The sequence below is a fragment of the Lepidochelys kempii genome, chromosome 5, assembly GCF_965140285.1.
Source record: "Lepidochelys kempii isolate rLepKem1 chromosome 5, rLepKem1.hap1, whole genome shotgun sequence".
In the NCBI taxonomy this organism is placed as follows: domain Eukaryota; kingdom Metazoa; phylum Chordata; order Testudines; family Cheloniidae; genus Lepidochelys; species Lepidochelys kempii.
In genome coordinates this window covers 101,047,980-101,069,249 of record NC_136384.1, presented here as the reverse complement: position 1 = coordinate 101,069,249, position 21,270 = coordinate 101,047,980, and the positions used below count along the sequence as shown (strand labels likewise).

Below are 21,270 nucleotides of genomic sequence, written 5' to 3'. Positions count from 1 at the left end.
TTCTCTGAAGCCTATCAATAATAATTAATTTCAGAAGAAGTGTATACACATAAATGAATTTGCACCATCTTCAGTTTTTATCTTTATCTGGTCAGGTAGTGCCTTGTGTCTAAACCACTTACCTGTCTAATTTAGAATGTGAGATATTTGGGATAGGGATCACACCATGTTTTACTGAGTAAACACAATCACAATGCTCAGATAACAAATAATAGAGCTGTCTTTGTTTTGATTACAGCTGGTCAAGTTATACTCATGAGTAGACTATCAGACTATTGTGACAGTTTGGGGAATAAGTCAATTTATAAATTCCATTCTGTTTTATGAACAGCATTTATAATTGTAACTTTTGGTGTCGACTGGAACCTCCATTTAGGAGCAGAAAGACTGTTTGGGAAGCTGAAACTAAGTTCCTAGGGGCAGAGAGGCTGACTTTTAACAACTCTGCCCCCGGCAACTGATGGAAAATGGAAAATCCCAGTCAGAAAAGAGTGTCAGATCCTGCTTTTAAAAGTGAGATGCTCTCTAAACAAGGGAGCTAGTCCATCATCAGAAACAGAAGCCAGAGTGGGGAGTGGGAACAGGACTCAGGAGATGCTTCACTTGTCTGTTTTAAGTGAAGTCTCTGGCTCATGTATGTGTTATTGGCCATTGAAATCATACTGTATTGTTTCTGCAACCTGATGGGGTGATAAACTTTGTAAACAAACAGAAAATAACATTTCCAATATAAATTTGTGAATGAATCATCAATTATAATAAAATTCATGTTTTTTTTTCAATGAAGAAACCAGCAGCCATCTGAATGTTCATGAACAATTAAGAACCTCACACACAAATAATAAACTTGCCAGATTTATTCCATGAAAATATGACGATTTCTGTACTATTTAACTGGCTCTAAGATAAAGATCACTGTAGTTATTTAAAGTGCATTGAGAATATTTGCTGTAAATTTGGAATTCTCTATGTACTCAACCTAATATATGCTCTGTACAGTTAAATAACTGCTACCTGGTAAAACCAGAAGCAGAAGAGTTGGACACTTGTAATTAAATCCAGCTTTATTTTTCCAAGATCACTTTTTCACCTCCACCTAATACTATAAAAGAGGGTGCGTTTAAAAATTAAAAGCTTTCATTAAATATACTGCATTGGCTGTATTATTAGCTAGCCCTTGCTTTGAAGATACTGTCTTAACAGTGTTAGAGAAGGTGAAGCTTGAAACTTAAGGTTTATTCTTTTTTGATAGTTGCCTGGCACATTTTAAGACTTAAGTCTCCTGTTTTTCTAGAAGCATATAGATGTGCAGAATAGATTCTCTCTGCAGCTGCTTTAGATTAAAGACACCTGAATTCTAAGAACTTCATTACAGTCTGAAATAGTTAACACAGCTTTCCATAATTAATCAGTTCTGCTCTGTATAACTAATCTGACCTTTGAGTGTGTCATGTCTAATAAAAAAATTGACTACTAATTAGAAAAGCTTATGGTATATGGCCCTACTAAGTAACTACTACAAAATGTTTAGTGAAATTAAGCTTAAAGTATTTAAGGCACATTTTATTTTGCACTTAAGAGCTTGAGTGATTTTTTTTCCACTAAAGCTACTGTATGTTTGAGTAATTAGGCACACATTTGTTACACCTGCCAGTAATTTGTTTTTTCAACTTGGAAAAAAAATGCAAGTGGTTAGATAGTTCGCTGCGCTGTGTTTTATGAAAAGGAACCTCTTATCTCTCCCTCCTTGGGTGTACAAGCGCTGATAAGCAAGAAGTCCTTAGGTTGCACCCATAAAAACACTAAAAGATGTTCTGGCATTAACAGTGTCAGAGGGCACGGACATTTGTTATCTTACTGCTTATATACAGGCAGTAGATCCATCCAACTTGGAAAGGGACTTCTGACTCCCCTCTATCCCCACCCCCTGTTAAAATCCTTTCAACATAAAACACCACCACTAGTGAATTTAAACAGAAAGAATATTAGTGAGAAACTCTTAGGGTGAAATCCTGATCCCACGGAAATCAGTGACAAAACTATTAACGTCAACAGGACCAGGACTTCACCCTTAGTTTTCTGCATCCTAAAATCATCTAATCTAGGATTGGTGTGTTGTGATCTGATGTCCCTGAATGGCAGGTAGCAGCACCAATTACTAACCTAAGAATGGTTTCAGAGTAACAGCCATGTTAGTCTGTATTCGCAAAAAGAAAAGGAGTACTTGTGGCACCTTAGAGACTAACCAATTTATTTGAGCATAAGCTTTCGTGAGCGACAGCTCACTTCATTGGATGCATACTGTGGAAACTGCAGAAGACATTATATACACAAAGACCATGAAACAATACCTCCTCCCACCCCACTCTCCTGAGTTTGTGGGGAGGAGGGGGTGGAGGGTGAGAAAACCTGGATTTGTGCTGGAAATGGCCCAACTTGATTATCATACACATTGTAAGGAGAGTGATCACTTTAGATAAACTATTACCAAGGAGAAGGAGAATGGAGTGGGAGGAGGTATTGTTTCATGGTCTCTGTGTATATAATGTCTTCTGCAGTTTCCACAGTATGCATCTGATGAAGTGAGCTGTAGCTCACAAAAGCTTATGCTCAAATAAATTGGTTAGTCTCTAAGGTGCCACAAGTCCTCCTTTTCTTTTAACCTAAGAATTGGTCTGTTCTCTATATATTGTCACTTTCTCTGTGTTTCAACTCCCAGGCACTTATCACAGTGATAACAGAAAACCCAAAGCACTTCACACAGGAATAAACACACTGGACCGAAACAAGTGTACTATACTTCCCACCATCCATTAACAAAGGACCAGGGAATGGATTGTACAATGTGCTGCCGCTAGAAAGGGAAGCTGGATCCAACTCTCCTACTGGAAAACTACCTGAGAGTTTAAAGTTGAAGAAACTGTAGAGGTAGTGGGAAAAGTTGGTTGGAAAGTTTTCACTGGAAATGTTGTTTCAGTGAAATCAAAACTTTTTGGGAAGTCACTGACAAAATTTCATTTTGAAAATAACTGGAAAAAAGTTTTGCAAGTGTTAAAATGTCCACGTTACATAAAACAAATTTTAAAAGTGTCAAAATCGTTTAGACTGACCTAAAATGCATTTTGTTCTGTGAATAGTTTTGATACTGTCTTTTCATCCCAATTCAGGATGAAACAAATCTCAGTTTTTCACTGGACAGAAAATCCATTTTCTAACAAGCTCTAGTAGTGGATAGAACTGTGCAAAGGACAGAAGTTCTGTTTCATGAAGGATTTAGAGATTCAAATTTGGCTTTTTTTTCACATCAGAAAAAAAACTTGACAATTCCAAAATGCTCCACAAAGGAAAATTGAAACATTTTCATTTTCACAAAATCAAAACATTCTATTTCAATTTCTGCTGTTTTATAATTAAACCAAAATTAAGATAAAATAAAATAAAAAGAAATTAAAAAAAAAGTAATTTCAACAAAAAATTGAAACATTTCGTTCAGAAAAATGTTGAAACAGGACACGTCAAATGTGTTGGAACTTTTTGCCAGTTTTCTTCAGATACAAAATTCCAGCAAAACTGACCAAATTTTGCTAAGTATTGTGATTTTAACAGAACTGCATATACAGATGGGATATGGTTCCATCGAAAAGTTTCAACCAGCTCTAGTCATGGACTTTATCCCACCACCATTCCTTATAACTTTCTTGAGGTTATTTCCATCTCTGTTCCTTATATGACCAAAATACAGAAGTTTGGGCCTGTTCATTTCTGACAACAGAGTCCAGGTCTCTCCAAGACTATTTCTAACATAGGCATTCATCTGGTTTCCCACCCAGGAGATACACAAAAGTCTTCACCAACACCATTTCTCAAAGGCTTTAAATTTTCCTCTTGTCAGAAGCATCAGTTTCCCAGGATTCACATCCGTAAGTTCCTATTAAAAAAGTCATTACACTTTTCATCAACCAAACCTTTGTACATTTCAAGATGCCACGGTTTTTCCCTCACTTTCATAAGGGAGGCCACAGCTAAGCAAGCCAGCCCCAGTGTTCTTCCAATTTTTTTTGGAGCGGCCTTCTCCGTTGGCTCTGTATGGATCCCAGGTAACTAAATTCAGGTACTGCCTCCACAGCTTGACTGTCCATCAGGGTGTGCACTTGCTTCCTGTTATTAATGATCATGTCAGCGTATGGACATTTTGGTTGTGCCACATTCAGGGATAGACTATATTCCTCAGTAACTGTTTTTACAGATGCCAACATTGGTTGCATTGCCTCGATATTGCAGCGAAGAGTATCAGCATATCCAAGGCCATTTAAAAAGGTCTCTACCAATGGAAATCCCAGCTCCTTCCCCAGCTTGCCTAATAATACATTTGCATACATGTTGGAAAAACTTGGGAACAGAATACACCCTTGTCTCACACCCTGCCCAGTGGGAAACCACTCGTCGCCTTTTGTGGTTTCCACCGTGGTCTGTTGTTGTCAGTAGAGCCTTGCAATGAGCTCACTGAGGTGCTTTGGAAACCCCATGGCACCAGTATTCTCCAAAGATGGTTATGTTGGATGGGATGAAATTATTTGGAGTAGGCAGTGAAAGACAATCAAGGAGGGGTTATGCTCCCAGCTCTTTTCAATGTAACGGATATTCACAATTTGATCACGTGTCTCGTCCCCCTCTGAAACCACCTTCTTGTGGGGGTAACTCTGCTTCTATCTTGCGCTTCATAGAAATTCAATTGTTATTTGAAGGGATTTTTTGTAATAGGAAGGTTAAAAAATGAATCAGTAAAAATCTGAAAATGATTAAGACCTTGATCCAGCAGATTACTTTAAACACACAATTAACTTTAAACATCTGAGCAGTCCAATTGACTTCCAAATTATGCTCATGCTTGAATTCCTTTCTAGATCGAGGACTGGAACTCTGTGGGTATAATGCTAAATGTAAGAGAAACATCTAGCTATTTGGTGAAATTTTGTTTTTTTTTTCCTGTAATTGGATGCTGGCATATTTTTGTGGAAGAGAGATTCAATTTACTGGACTAGTTTCTCCAAAATTTTTGAAGATTGGCAGTATCTATTTTAAGTAGAAATCCATTAGTAATTTTTTCATCATAGTCAGTGATTTATGCACAGGTTTTTCTGAGCCCTTGACGTTTGCCAATATTCTCTCAGTAGAAGCCACAAGAACAGTACAGTGTGTTGGGGCAGTTCTGATAACAACAGATCTGCAAAGAGTGAGTATGTGCTATGTATTCCAGCACTTCGGTATCTAAAAGGCATAAAAGGGCCACACTTCAAACCCACTATTAGAGAATTTAAAAAAAAAGACACTTTAACCATTTGCAATTTTGAGGCAGGGCACCCAGGCCCAATGCTTTTCAGTCTGAAGAATGTCCATTTCTCAGACTGCCACTCAGAAAAGAGGCTGTGAAAAACTGAAAATGAAGGTGGTGTAAAACGAAAGCTCTCTCCTGATATGCAGTGTTCAGCAATCACACCCTATAATCACCGCTGAAATAACTGTATGATGAAAGCTACATTGTTTTGATTTTTAGAATTAAAGTAGCTTTTCATATAACTTGACCATACTGCCATCTAGTGAACAAAGTTGCTCTTAAGAACAGAGAAGGAACTGTAGGCCTGTTTCTCTTCTTCATACCAGATAAGGAAAATAGGAAACTTGGACATTTCCCAACTGCTCTATTGATCATCCTGCATTAGCAACCCCTTCTATTGTACTCTGCAGACACAACAATGTCCTGAAATACAGCATGGATCAAAGCTAGGGATAGAGAAAGGATTAAAAGAAAAATGCTTCCCCCCTCACCTAAATTAAGACATTGGAAACTTAAATATCTTTTTCTTTTAATAAGCACCAATTAATTACACAGAAACCAAGGTGTGTCTGGGAACAGAATGAAACTCATCCAGCAAGTGTCAGCCCAAAGGGAAAATATGCAGCCTCGCCCCAACAAGGCAGCAAACATTAAGACCAAACTTATCATTTATATCTCACACCAATAATTATGCTCAGTCTGAAGCCAGAGCACCTCTGGCTGTGATTGTTCTCTGAGATGAACTGGATAGGAATCAGACCTAGACAGGTTTCAGAGTAACAGCCGTGTTAGTCTGTATTCGCAAAAAGAAAAGGAGTACTTGTGGCACCTTAGAGACTAACCAATTTATTTGAGCATGAGCTTTCGTGAGCTACAGCTCACCTCATCGGATGCATACCGTGGAAACTGCAGCAGACTTTATATACACACAGAGAATATGAAACAATACCTCCTCCCACCCCACTGTCCTGCTGGTAACAGCTTATCTAAAGTGATAGTTATTGGATGGGAGATTTCCAAGGAGATGCCAGTGCAGAAAGTGGTACTGGTAATTCAGTACTGCACCAATAGTCCAGCATGGCATGGTGTTAAGGGGCACTGAGCTACAGAAGATATTAAAGCAGACGTTTGGATCAGTTTTGGTCAATAGAGGTTAATAAGAGATCTTTGTCCTGATCACATTGCAACAAAGCCCCCTGCAGTTTCAACTGGATAAGATGACCACTTTCCACCCTAAAACACTTGTGTACTCTTGCTATGTGCTACAGTCTGCACTTCACTCAGCATGCAACTATGCTTCTGCTATACTGAATCTATACTGTATAGTTTGTAATGGGTTTTTAAGAGTTAAATTTGGGGTCCTTCTGGATAAAAGGCACATGCATATATGCCCACCTATCTCGTGTAAAAGCTTCACATGGTTTTAGAATTCTGTGCCTGTACATGTTGAGACATCTGCATGTGTATTAAAAAATTTAAGATGGCGATCACTTACTAACTTTTTGTTCTGCTTTTCAACTGGGTCATGAAAATTGTGTAAAAAGAAATCTTGTGCCCACGGACTTTTTGTTATAAGGGAAGCACCTCAAGTTTTGTGCTCACATGGCTCGTTTTTGTTTTCTTTAAGATCAATAGGCTGATAATAGTCTCTTAATAGTGCCTGCTATTAAGAGACAATGCTCCCGAGAACCACATTAAGCTTTTGCCGGAGTTTACTAGATATGCAGGTCTGGAGATGGAGAGAGCAGGAAGCCAGCAATATTCTCTGCTAACTTACGTAACAGGATGGGATGGAGGGGTTTTGTTATTTAACTAGAAAAAGGCAATTTTCATCTATTAAAAAAAAAAAAAAAGTTTTCCACTTCCATTCAAATGACCAGAATGGTCTGGTCAGGGACCTGCACATTGGCAAAAAAAAAAAAGGCCCTGAAGTTCTTTAAACCCCAAAATCTTTGGCACAATCTGAAAGAAATTCATGCTTCAAGGAGCTTTGTGAGGTTTGGAGTTTCATGTACTGCAAAGCTTTCAAAAGTCACCAAAGCCTGAACACATTCTCTTTACACTGTCTCAATGTGTGATTTGCCGTACATCTGTTTTCTGTGTCATCTAACTTTGGCTGTACTTTTAAACAGAGATAAGAGGTACATCCCAGTTTGATCCCTGGGCAAATCCCCGTCTAGCGCTTGCTTTCAAGTGGAAGTAAAAAATACCTCTCTCACTTGATAAAAGCAGAGCATTCACTTTGAAGATGGATGGCATTATAAAAAGAAAGTTGAAAAGTAGCCCAGACTGTTGACACCTGTCCTTGTGACAAAGAGAGCATGCTTGTAATCATTTGAACTTACTACTGCTTTTTCTTCAGCAACAGAATTGCTCTGACTGTATAGTTGAAGGGACCCATTACTGACAATCCGACTTCTCTCTGCCCAGCACACAGTGTTGAAAAGTGGGGTGGAGGGTACAATCCCACTGACAACAAGGTTATTGAGTGTACAGTACTAGCCTCCTAATCACTACGCTTTGGGAGCTCAGATGATAATCTCTACAGTCTCTCTTGCACAGTCACAAGTACTTTACTTTTTATCTCCCAACCCCCATTCTCTTGTACTTGAGCTCAGGCTAACTGGAGCCAGCCTATGCTGGTAACCACTTGATCAGAACTCATGGAAACAGACGGGCAGTACTTACTGTTGTTCGATACAAAGGGGAGCTTTATCTGAAATTTTGTCCTGCCAAAGTTATAGTTGAAAGGTGACCTGTAAAGGAAGAGAGACATATTGGGCCTGTGCCCTTTTATGTCTCTTACAGCTGTATAAAAAAAATGACTAGATTTTTTCCTCTCCTCCATCCCTCCCCCAGATTAGAAAGGCAGGTCTCTTCTTCTCTGAAAGCCACTGTGGTCATGGGAGAATTGGTGTCATGATATCACAAGAGTTAGAAGACTGAGAGCTGAATAACACAAGGAAGGAAATTTTAATCAGGCTGTTTAAAACTCTAGAATGTCTCCCTCCTTATCTCCCTCCACCCCCATGCACACAAATTACCCCAATGGCTACTGAACATTTGGAAAAAGAGAAGCCTTTGTTAAGGATTAATTGAAAAGCTAGGGATATTTAAAGTGTACGAGCTCACATTCACCATTGGACAAAAAAAATTTCAAAATTGACAAAACTTCAACAAAAACTTCCATAACTTCCAAAACTACTTTGACTAGCTCCACAAAGAGGCCCCGTAGCAAACCCAGGGAAGACAGACATTATTCCTGGTGTTTAAATTTTAAAACACGCACAAACTTCAATACAAACTTTAAAAAGAAATTTCTGGGCGTAAAAGCCAACACATTTCAGACTTTCTTTCTATATAAAGCTGTTAAAAATGGCACAAGCCCAAATTTTTTTAAATAATCTTCATAGGTCACCTTAAAAAAAAACCATAAATGAAAGGTTACATTGTTTGTGCACCACATTATTAGTGAAAAGTGTTTTTAAGCTGCCTGTGTTCCCTTAAGTGTGTTACTTAATCTGTATATGTTCAAATATGTGGTAAATACCTCAAACCAAAGAGGGAGAAATGCCAGACCATTAGTCTAAAGGCCAGTCAGCTTGGGAACCTCATCAGAGTTAATCCTCATTTAGTGTTGGCTAATTATTTGGCACTATATCTCAAATGATGGCAGATTCCACCTCCCTATACGCATGTGCCAAAACATATTCACAGCTGCCAACTAAATATGAAAGCGTGGGAGTACTCGATCAGCTTCCCTTCACGTTATGTGGGAGTGCCCCAGGACAGAACGTTTGGGGACAATGTGCTTATATACCTGAGTAAGGAATTCCTTGGCAAAGTGCCCAAATCAAACCACACATCTGCGAGAACCTGAACAAATCCAGGGAAAACAAAACTCTGAAGTAAACGTCTTTTCTGCACTCCAACAATTGGCCAGAAAATGCATCCTTTTCAAATTGGTGGGAGCAAGTCTGCTCACCTTAATTAACATTTATATATGTGCATGGCATGTAACAGAAACATTGTGTTCAGCAGGAAGGTCTCCTTTGCAACAAGAAAACATCTCTCAGGACACTCTCATGCAGATACAGAGAGATCTAGTAGACAGTTTAGTCCTAAACTAGGCTGTTTTTTGCGGGTCATGAGTTCAAGGCATGATTCCCATTTCTAATTTAGACTCGGTCACATCCTTGCTATCAACACAAAACAAAGAATATAAGGAAGCCGCAGGGACAGCTGGGTTTCAGACAACAGAAGTTACTAGCTATATGCAAACATACAAGGCCTAGCTGCAGATGTACACTTCCTCTCTGCTATGTTCTGGCAGCTTCCGCTATAGAATATAGACAAGCCCACTAGAGGGCTCCCAAACTATTTAAAAGGATACTACCCAATTCCTATATACTATTAAAACTATTACAATAATTTAAACAACTAAATTCATTCATCTGCATGTAATACAGTGTTATTGTCACAACAGAATGACTTCTGTCCAATGATACTACTGTATGTTTTTTGCTATCCAGAACAGGAGTGTTACAGCCTTGAACTAAGAGTAGTCTCTTCCATGGAGGTCAAAACTCTGCTAGTCCTGTTTTGGTTGACTCAAACTCCACAGGGATGCCACAAAAGGAAAAAAAACAATAACTTGATTCACACAGGCAACAAAAATTGTTCAGAACAGTTTGAGACTACTCAGGCTTTATGACCAGGTGACGTATCACCCAACTCAGCAGATGTCACTGGGAGGCTGTTGGATTCAGTAGGACAAGAAAATTAAGGTGTGCTGGGAAAATCTATTAATGAATCTTTGGGGGGTGGACCATTACACATAATGACCCAATTATATGTGCAAGTGAGACAACAGAAGACATGGTTGTGTACTTGACTGTCAACAAAGGATAGGGCCATAATAACCAAAACTTTACAGAAAGAAAAAAGCACACACGGACACCAATTGTGAAAAAAATATATACGTTTGTCGCATGCACAGACAATTCTGCAGGTGGGGCAAGGAAGTGGAAGAATCCAGATGACATTACAATAAGGGAATATTGAAAATTACTATCGGTAGCTACTTTGGATATTTGAGACAAATCTTTAGACAAAATTCTGGATGCTTCAGAAAAAGAAAAAGCTAGTGAAACTGAAACTGCTTTTCTAGTAGCTGTTTTGCACCAATTTAATTTCAGAGGAGAGGTGCTAAAACTTATTCCACCAAAGAATGCTCAAAGGAATTTGGGGATGGATTGTTGGAAAGAGTTAAGAACTGGCCCACAGCGATGTGAAAGCCAGTACAGGTTAAGTAAGAATTTACCCTAACTTCCCCATACTGAAATCAAGTTTAATAAAATGTCCTCCCATTACACTTCTCATAATGAAGAGTCTTAGAGCCTGTTTCTACTAGAGCTTTTTACCTTGAGCTAAAGGGATTGCCAATTAACTCAAGACAGTCAACAGCTTGGAAAAGGCTAGCCTGCACACTCCCCAAATGTTTGTTTCAGGCTATAGTGAGTTTACCTGAGTCTGATCCCTAGGGAAATCCTAGGGGCTGTCCACTCCCTCTTCTCCCAACAAAATCTTCCTGTGATGTGGTCAACTCAAGAACCTTCCCAGTAGGGGCTTCCCTCCTGCTTCTGAACTACAATCTAGAGTGAATCACACATCTAAAATCCTGCAGTCAAGTCTCATGAGCTTTGGTATTTTTGGAAGCAAGATGTGCTTTTAGGCATAAATACCACTGGAGTGCCAAAAGAGTGTAACTGAACTGATGGGACCTAGCAGGTAAATTAAATGGAGATATGGTAGCTGGACTTGCTAAAGTGCAAAGCACCACTTATGCGCACTCTGCATGACTTAACTTGAAGCAGTGTACTTTGATCTATAAAAATGATACCAAAACACGACATATGTATACAGTATGAGATTTAATAAGATGCATCCCTTTACTCTGACAAAGTAACATGTCAGAGGCACCTGCCTGCCTTAAGAACTGAGTGTGTGTCAAGTATGTTTCATCCCATCCCAAGCACAATAAAAACAGCTGAAATATCTTTCATGTGTAGGTAAGAGGCAGTTACTTACCTTAGTCACTGAATGTTCTTAAAGATGTGTGGTCCCTACATGTATCCCATTATGGGAAGGCATGGGGTGCATGCATACCCAAAGCAGAATAAATGTAGGGACCAGCATTCAAAGAATTACCCTTTGGGCTAATCTGCCCATGATTATAGTCAGTCAAAAGGGTTTTCATTTCTATTTTGTAATTTATATGTACTTGATAGGTGCTTATATGCATTAGAATGCATTCAAGCATAAACTAGACCATCACTAGGAAAACACTATTCAGCGTGATTAAATTGTAAAATAGTTGCCAATTCCTAATTTGTGATGACTGAAGTTTGGTAGCAAAGATACTCATTTTATTCCTAGCCACACCCACCTCTCAGGTAAAGTGGAAAATAAACGTACACTGCACAAGCTACGTTTTAGAGTCCAAACTAGTTCATCATCTTACAATACTGCATCTTACAATACTGCAAAACAATATATATTTATGGCTAATGCCATGGAAATTATGTGGAGAATTTCGCACACCAGATTCTGAAGAAATCACCTGGATCGATTGGTCTTCAGCTGTCATTAAGACTGCACTGATCACAACACATCCACCATTCTTCTCGCACTCTCGCCTTTCTTCTCCATGTTCGTCCGAAACGTTTTCTGCAGAAATATTTTAGAATATTTGCTTTGTTAAGCAAATTTACTTAAATAACCCACCAATAAGTTGTTCAGCAAGTGCTTTCTTGATTTAAAAAAAAAAAAAAAGACAGACTCATTCTATTTAAGCTTTTTCATCTTCACATTGTTTAGTCACCCTTCTATTTACCCATTCTCTTCCCTGACCCTAGAGATCTTTCAATCCCTCGTAAGCATCTCTTCTCCTTTTCAGAGACCTATGTTGGGACCCCTGCTCTCCCCGAAAAGACTTTTGATAAAATGGGCCCAGAGGAAGAAGTGGCAATAAGGATTTCCTAACTGAGACTTCTTCCTGACTGTGTTATTGGAAAGGAGGGGTGGGGTTGCCTACATACAGAACAACTCCCAAGCTTCACAGCATTTGCAGGACCAGCAGGAGGGCTGAGTTCAGAGGCACAGGAATTCCATGCCAATGACCAGCTCTATATCCACGGAAAACCTCATCCTGGTCCTTTGTAGCCTTCTACTAAAGCTACGCTTTCAAGACTTCCTCAGCAGTGGGTCCTGCAGGGAACAACTTTGAAAGGAGATCTCCACCATGGAAAGTTAAAATCTAAAGGCTGTGCCATATCTCCACAGTGCCAATGAGAAGATAATGTCTGTCCCTGGCCTGCTTCCTCCCAACTTGCAGATCTCCAGACCCAAAAGGTAAGGGGAGGGGGCTGCAGAGGCAGCTGACCCATTTTTGTGCCCAATCCATCTGGCAGAGACCCCTCCTTGCAGGAATCTTGGGGTAGCCATTGGGCTCATTTCCATTTCCCAACAGACACACACACACACACACACACTAGTAGAAGAGTGTGCTAAATGCCAACGCGTGCAGCCACCCAACGAACATTACAGATATTGTCACTTGAAAAAACTTCTGCTGACACATACATTAGTTGACAGAACAGTCCTCATCTTCTCACAAGTGAGTTGTTATGAGGCTCATGACCCAGGCAATCACGAATTTGCTCATGACCCAATTCTCTTTGTTGAATTCCGTGGCTGCCAGGCAAGGAAAGATACAAAACACTGTGTGCTGATGTGATAGACACACAGTTTAACCAATGGAAGGCAAACCAATCATGTACAATAGAATGGTATATTTTCAAACTTATGGATGCACACCTCTAACAAATGCTTCCTATAACCCAGTGGTCCCCAAAGTTTTTTTTTTCCACAGACCACTTGAAAATTGCTGAGGGTCTCGGTGGACCACTTAATGATCTTTCCAAACGTTGTTTGTACCGTTAGCTAAGTATTGTAAAGCACTTTGGATAAAAGTGCTATATAAAAAAACCTAAATAATGATTAACATGTTTTTGTTCTACAAATAGAAGCACACAACTCATATTTTAATATCAGTAGTCTCTCCCTCGCTGTGGCAACCACCAAGCTGGGAAGGAAGGGGGCGTGTCTCCCTCTCTCCCCGCCACGGCAGCTCCTGAGCTGGGACTGGGAAGGAGGGGGTTCTCTTCACAGCAGCTGCAGCCCTTGAGCTGGAGCAAGTGGCCTCTTTCTCTGACTGCTGCAGCCCTGCACATCCCAAATTCCCCCCACCCCCTCTTCTCACCCCACTGCCCCCCCACCTACCTCACCTCCTATTTCCCCCCATCTCACCCTCCCACCTATCCCTATTCCCCCTGAGGCCACCACCTCACTTACATGTGCATCTTCTCCAGGGTCCAGGCATCTAATTAGTGGAGCCATGTCTGTGCAGCTCCACTAATTAGGTGGGTGACCCTTCACTCTCTTGTGTGCGGCCGCCCAGACATGCACCTTAGAAGGAACTATCCGCGGACCACCTGAATGGAGCTCATGGACCACAGTTTGAGAACCTCTGCTATAACCAACAGAATACTGGAGCTGAGCTATAAACTCTGGACCTTTTCCCACAGGGTATGGGTATGAATCAGATTTAGTGTGGCTGATGTGATCAGGTCCTATGATGGTGTCCACTGAATAGATATCTATACATATATTATAGATAGATATAGATATATAGACATATATAATGTTAGATAATACATATCTATTCAGGGGACATACATCATAGGACCTAATCACATCAGCCACACTATCAGAGGCTCGTTCACCTGCACATCTACCAATGTGATATATGCCATCATGTGCCAGCAATGCCCCTCTGCCATGTACATTGGCCAAACCAGACAGTCTCTATGTAAAAGAATAAATGGACACAAATCAGACGTCAAGAATGATAACATTCAAAAACCAGTCGGAGAACACTTCAGTCTCCCCAGTCACTCGATTACAGACCTAAAAGCGGCAATACTACAACAAAAAAATCTTCAAAAACAGACTCCAACGAGAGACTGCGGAATTGGAATTAATTTGCAAACTGGACACCATTAAATTAGGCTTGAATAAAGACTGGGAGTGGATGGGTCATTACACAAAGTAAAACTATTTCCCCATGCTTATTTTTCCCACTACTGTTACTCACACATTCTTGTCAACTGTTGGAAATGGGCCTTTTTATCACTACAAAAGGTTTTTTTCTCCTGCTGATAATAGCTCACCGTAACTGATCACTCTCTGATCACTCTCGTTATAGTGGGTATGGCAACACCCATTTTTTCATGTTCTCTCTGTGTGTCTATCTATCTATCTTCCTACTGTATTTTCCACTGCATGCATCTGATGAAGTGGGTTTTAGCCCACAAAAGCTTATGCTCAAATAAATTTGTTCGTCTCTAAGGTGTCACAAGAACTCCTCGTTCTTTTTGCCGATACAGACTAACATGGCTACCACTCTGAATCCTAAAAGAGATGCTCTTTCAAAGTTCAAATAGAAATGTATTTAGGGAAGCCCTATGGCCTGTGTTATACAGGTCAGACTAGATTATCACAATCCCTTCTGGCCTTGGAATCCATGAAGTACTTTGAAATCTGCAGGAACCAGCTGGAAGACTACTTCTTCCCCAGTCACTGAGTTCCAGGAAAAAGGACTGACCCACAGAACATGAACAGTCTGTCAGTGTATTTTTTAAACTGACTACATTTACATGTTTAAACGTGAACTACTACTGCTTCTGCAAATCAAGTTACAGTATTTTTCACTTATCTGCCTTGTCTGGAACTAAGGATTCTGCTCTGTATTTTCCCTGCAACTGTACCTAAAACACAGCAAGCAGCATTCTCTTGCATTTCTGTTCTGCTTTAAGAAAAGGAGTACTTGTGGCACCTTAGAGACTAACCAATTTATTTGAGCATATAAATTGGTTAGTCTCTAAGGTGCCACAAGTACTCCTTTTCTTTTTGCGAATACAGACTAACACGGCTGCTACTCTGAAACCTGTTCTGCTTTAGGAGTTAGTGATTTCAAACAAAGTTAAATAAAAGCACAGAACTCACAAATCAGTCAGAGCAAGGTTAAAAGCTTTTCAGGTCTCCTCTAAAGTATAAAGCATACATTCAGGGAAACACATATGCAAGGTACCAGCGACTCAAGTTCTGTTAACATTCCTTATCGGGACAGCATTTTTAGCTTTGTTTGTATCTGCAGTGTTCTGTGCTTGGCTATCTGCCAAAATCCTATGGGCTTGAATAAAAAAGCTCTTCAAAAGCAATCAGTCTTTTTACCCTGGGGGTACGTAGAGGTCTTCCAGGGGGTACATCAACTCATCTAGATGTTTGCCTAGTTTTACAACAGGCCACATAAAAAACACTAGCTAAGTCAGTACAAATTAAAATTTCATACGACTTTATATACACTATATGCTGAAATGTAAGTACAATATTTATATTCCAATTGATTTATTTTATAATTATATGGTAAAAATGAGAAAGTCAGCAATTTTTCAGTAATAGTGTGCTGTGACACTTTCGCATTTTTATGTCTGATTTTGTAAGCAAGTAGTCTTTAAATGAGGAGAAACTTGGGGGTACGCAAGACAAATCAGACTCCTGAAAGGGGTACAGTAGTCTGGAAAGGCTGAGAGTCACTGTTTTAAAGGATCTAGGTTCAGAAACTAGGAAACACCCATCACACTTGTCAAAAGCATAGATCTTTTCCATAAAGGGTATAGGAGAGTTTACCAACCTAGGATGAGGGTATTATCCGATTACATTTTGGGGTTTTTCCCTAAACCACTCTTCTCTGGACAGCAATTCCCTTTGTCAGTCAAATAGAGTTACATTATGAAACTGTGTTCAAACAAAACAAAAACACGCCATAATACCACTGTTTAACATGCTCAAGACACCAACTTTGTTACACAAAAGGTTTGGTCCTTTCTTTGTAAGTGGGACCAATCATGCTAGAACCAGACTATGAAAGCCTATTCTTTTAAGGGTCCCATCTGCATTTGGAGGACAGATTCAGTGACATTTATACCATTGTTGTCAAAGAACCTCATCAAAATGCTGATCCAACTTGTAGTGTAGAATAGACCTTAACCACGTTTCATTAAACGGGATAAAGACTTGATGTATACTTTATTTACTTGGCCAGTATTTCTACTTTCCCATTGCAATTACTGATCATACACATGTGTTAAATAATGGCTCCTATCCACTTCCTCTGACTAGTTTTCTCCTTTTGTCACTACAGAACCAAAACAAGTTGTCACGGAAGTTGTGAATTCACAAATTTAGCATAATGACTTTACTGTAGATTAACAAGAGGAGGATATGGGGGTACAAGCTCTTGTTTTAACACAACTAGGAGCAGTAATCAGCAAACAAAGAGCTAATAACAATATAGCTGCCTCCTCTCCCCCATTCATATATATTTTTCAGTTATTTTAACTGGTCTGTCTGTGTAAAGACTTGAACGCAGGAAACACAAATTATTGAACGTGAGAAAAAGACTGGAGTTTAAATTTAGACGTGAACACATTCCTCACTCACTCGGCAAGTCTTTCAGGAAGCGTCTGAGGAGTTAGACAAGCTCAGATCCTCCTCTCCTGGTTTTCATTAACCACCAACTGTTTTCTGGCAATCCCATTTCACTTCAGGTAACTTGTCCCATCCCCACCCTACCCACAGCTGTTAATTCTATTATTTTAAAAGGCATGCTTCTATAATAATCTAGATTTCAATTATCAAAACTGTGCACCAGCAACATTTGGTATGAACAGCTTCTCTACCTAAAAACACTAGTTTGCTAAATATTCATACGGAGAACAATATTAAAGAACCAGTTGTTCAGCAAAAAACAAACACTCATTACCATCCCAATAACCATGTTATCGGAATGGCAGCACATTCTGCTGTTAGGTATCATTATTCTTTACAGTCCAAATTCATGGAACAGTCATGAAGCAGACTGTATTTCTTTTGTATCTGCTGTGTAACATCACCAAACATTACTCATCCAAGCAAACACTGAAAAATTTAAAGTAAAGGCTGACCTTTGAGACCAGTGTTTTCCTTACTGTCTTGAAAGTACAGGAGTTTTCAGTGAAGGAAAATGTCTCAGATTAAATAATACTTGGCAAGAAAGGAAAAACACACACCACTCAAGAAACATCATTTGTCTTTTATGAAAGGTCTAAGTGGTGTCTCAAGAATCCTTTTTTTCCATTAATTTAGTGGTGTGAGATTTACTGATGCTGCTTTATGAATGACTGCCTTGCTACTTATTTGCTAATCTGTTTTGGGATCATTGCTGCAGACTGCTCAAAAAGGAAACACTGACAACTCTCCAACAAAACCACGACACAATACAGTTACTGAGTTAGAAGACCTTAACAACGTTTTTATGGTGGTGAAAATACAGATGTATTTGTGAAAAATTATTTTCCATTTTCAATCCCCTCACCCCTAAGAAAACAAAAACATATGCATCAAAACCAATGTACTGGGTGTACCCTAAAATAGATTATTTTTGTGTTCTCCCAGCAACTCTTTGCTTTCTCAAACGTATTCACATATCTCTAGGATTTATAGCATAATTGTGGAAGTTACTAAGGTTCATGGCTTTAAAAAAAAAAACCCAAACCAAAAAACCCAACCTTCAAGCTAAGTACATGTCTGGATTAGTCAAACACAAACATCTGCACCTACTTTAGATTTCTTCATAATAATGTTACTGCAAAGACTCAAAGTTTCTCCTTCTTGAGGAAAAGAAAATTGTGAAGTTTGGATTAAGATACCAGTGACTAACCAACTGACTCACATGTCTTCATTCCCTCCTCCTTCTTCAATTCTAGCCCTGACCTGATCAGCAGAAAGTCATACCAATTACATTGCTGCCAGGCATCCGAAGCAAAACCAGTGTTCATATTTGGCAAGCTACTTTATTAATTTACACTCTAAAAAGCAAGGCAGCTACATTTTTTCCTATGATTTGTTAATATTGTTGATCCATACATAGAGAAAGTAATTCCCATTTTAAAATGAGTACTTCCAATTTAGAAAAAAGAGAGTCACATTGCTGTCTGAAATTTTTTTTTACCTTTTATTGTGTTTTATGAGATACTAACAGAAATGGAGGCAAAAGTCTCTTTCTTTTCAAATTGTGAATTGTCCATTTTCCCTGTAATCATTCAATTCACTTCCCCGTTTGTTTGTGTGGATACTCCACATAGCAACAGGGGAGAGAACAGTGTTTTAAAAAAATATAAACTTTGATTGAGAAGACCATAAAAACTGGCAGGGACACAGACTTGCAGATGATTAGTGTAGTATGAGAAACTACCTATGAATCACTTTGAGAGTGAGCAGGTTTCAGGTTGACCATGTCTCTTTCAGTTTTCAAATTTACCTTTAAAACCAGGGGTTCAACCTTTTTCTTTCTGAGGTCCCCCCCCCCAGGCTATAAAAACTCCACAGCCCAGCTCTGCCACAACCACTGTTTTTCTGCATATAAAAGCCAAGGCTGGTGTTAGGGGGGTAGCAAGAAGGGCAATTGCCTGGAGTCCCACACCACAGGGGGCAACGCAAACTTAAGTTGCTCAGGCTTTGGCTTCAGCCCGAGGTGATGAGGCTCGGGGGCCCGGACTGCAGTCTCACGGGGTGGGACTTCGGCTTTCTGCCCTTGGCCCTAGCAAGTCTAATGCTTGGCGGACCTCCTGAAACTTGCTCGCGGCCCCTGAGGGAGCCCCAGACCCCTGGTTGAGAACCACAGATTTAAGCTTTCTACTTCAAGGCAATTAGATTAACTCTGTTCAGTTTTTCTTCAAACTAACTTCTGCTCCAGGTATCTAAAACCTTTCTTCTTTTCCAGACAAAGTATGTAACAGAAGCCTGAACACATTAGTTCCATCCCCATTATTTTCTATGCATCATCATAGATCATACACTGATTTGGAGGAACATTCACAATGGGACAATAGTTTGGCCCAACATCTTCTGAAGAAGGTCTGTTATCCCTTATCACCCCTTCAACCTGTATTTTCTCTTTACATTACACCATGTACACTGGATATGTGGCTTTGGCTGTACCTTTTAAAATATATGAACTAGCTCACTTTGACAGCTCACTTTGACACAAACAAATTCTCTCTTACATATCAGAGTTGTTAACAAAGGACACATCATTTCTATACAACCATACTGAAGGAAGCAAGCTTCAAAACAGCTTGCCCACACAGTTAACCCTAGACACACGTGGTGTCCCAAGTGCACAGCTAATCATGCTATCATCTCTCACCATTTTCTCCTTTTCCTGATATTCTCATCAAGGTATAGGACTACAGCCTGAAAACATTTTACACACTAGTAATGATGTATTTCCAGGATCAGCCACTTATGCCAGCATTTTCAGAAGCAGTCACTGATTCTTAATGCTTGACTTGAGATCCCTTGCACCTGATTTCCACACGCTATTTTGTAACCATGTTCCCAAACACAGCTGTACCTGCTGTGCTTAGAAACTACACTTAGAGCACTACAGAAAACTTTGCAGACATAGCACAGATGATGTTCCAGTTCTAACTGCAGTCCTAAATTCTATCTCACTGAAGACAATGGTAGTTCTTGACATTCAGCTTCCCCACTTGAATTCACAAGGCTTGGAATTTAAACAAATAAAAAAAAAATACCCATCATTTGTAATTTGAGCAAGTATGGTATGGAAACCAGTAAGACAGACACGAAACCCTCATGATGCCATTTTCAGAGCAGAATTTCACTTTTTTAATAAGTATTGTATTATTTATTCATAGACTTAAATGAAAAAGTTAATCTTCAATTTCACAAAACAAATCTGGGGACAAGACTGGCCTGACAGCTCCATTATGTCCATGTATCACACTGACAAACACAGGATAGCTCGTTCTACGCTACACTGCCGGTCAAGCCCTTCCATTTGCTGTCACTGATGTAAAATGAGACCTCCATACAGTTCACTATGAAATTTCCAACCCATGTTTTATTTACCATGTAACTGAGCATCTAATCACATTTTTGATAACCACTGAGCAGGATACGGACCCTGGACTTCAGGAAAGCAGACTTCGACTCCCTCAGGGAACGGATGGCCAGGATCCCCTGGGGGACTAACTTGAAGGGGAAAGGAGTCCAGGAGAGCTGGCTGTATTTCAAGGAATCCCTGTTGAGGTTACAGGGACAAACCATCCCGATGAGTCGAAAGAATAGTAAATATGGCAGGCGACCAGCTTGGCTTAATGGTGAAATCCTAGCGGATCTTAAACATAAAAAAGAAGCTTACAAGAAGTGGAAGGTTGGAGATATGACCAGGGAAGAGTATAAAAATATTGCTCGGGCATGTAGGAATGTTATCAGGAGGGCCAAATCGCACCTGGAGCTGCAGCTAGCCAGAGATGTCAAGAGTAACAAGAAGGGTTTCTTCAGGTATGTTGGCAACAAGAAGAAAGCCAAGGAATGTGTGGGCCCCTTACTGAATGAGGGAGGCAACCTAGTGACAGAGGATGTGGAAAAAGCTAATGTACTCAATGCTTTTTTTGCCTCTGTTTTCACTAACAAGGTCAGCTCCCAGACTGCTGCGCTGGGCATCACAAAATGGGGAAGAGATGGCCAGCCCTCTGTGGAGATAGAGGTGGTTAGGGACTATTTAGAAAAGCTGGACGTGCACAAGTCCATGGGGCCGGACGAGTTGCATCCGAGAGTGCTGAAGGAATTGGCGGCTGTGATTGCAGAGCCATTGGCCATTATCTTTGAAAACTCGTGGCGAACCGGGGAAGTCCCGGATGACTGGAAAAAGGCTAATGTAGTGCCAATCTTTAAAAAAGGGA

General features: G+C 39.8%; 1 protein-coding gene across 3 annotated transcripts in view; it reads right to left on the bottom strand.

Annotated features, from left to right (window-relative positions):
• Positions 1-21,270, bottom strand: part of KANK1 (KN motif and ankyrin repeat domains 1) — a 170,750-nt gene that overhangs the window by 95,460 nt on the left and 54,020 nt on the right. Inside the window, exon 3 of one of the 3 annotated variants that reach the window (XM_073345218.2) lies at positions 11,939-12,064. The exons of 1 other annotated variant lie outside the window; for it this stretch is intronic. The gene's annotated coding sequence lies outside the window, so the exon portion shown is untranslated. The remainder of the gene's footprint in view (positions 1-11,938; positions 12,065-21,270) is intronic. One more of the 3 variants, XM_073345217.2, reaches the window with a different exon arrangement.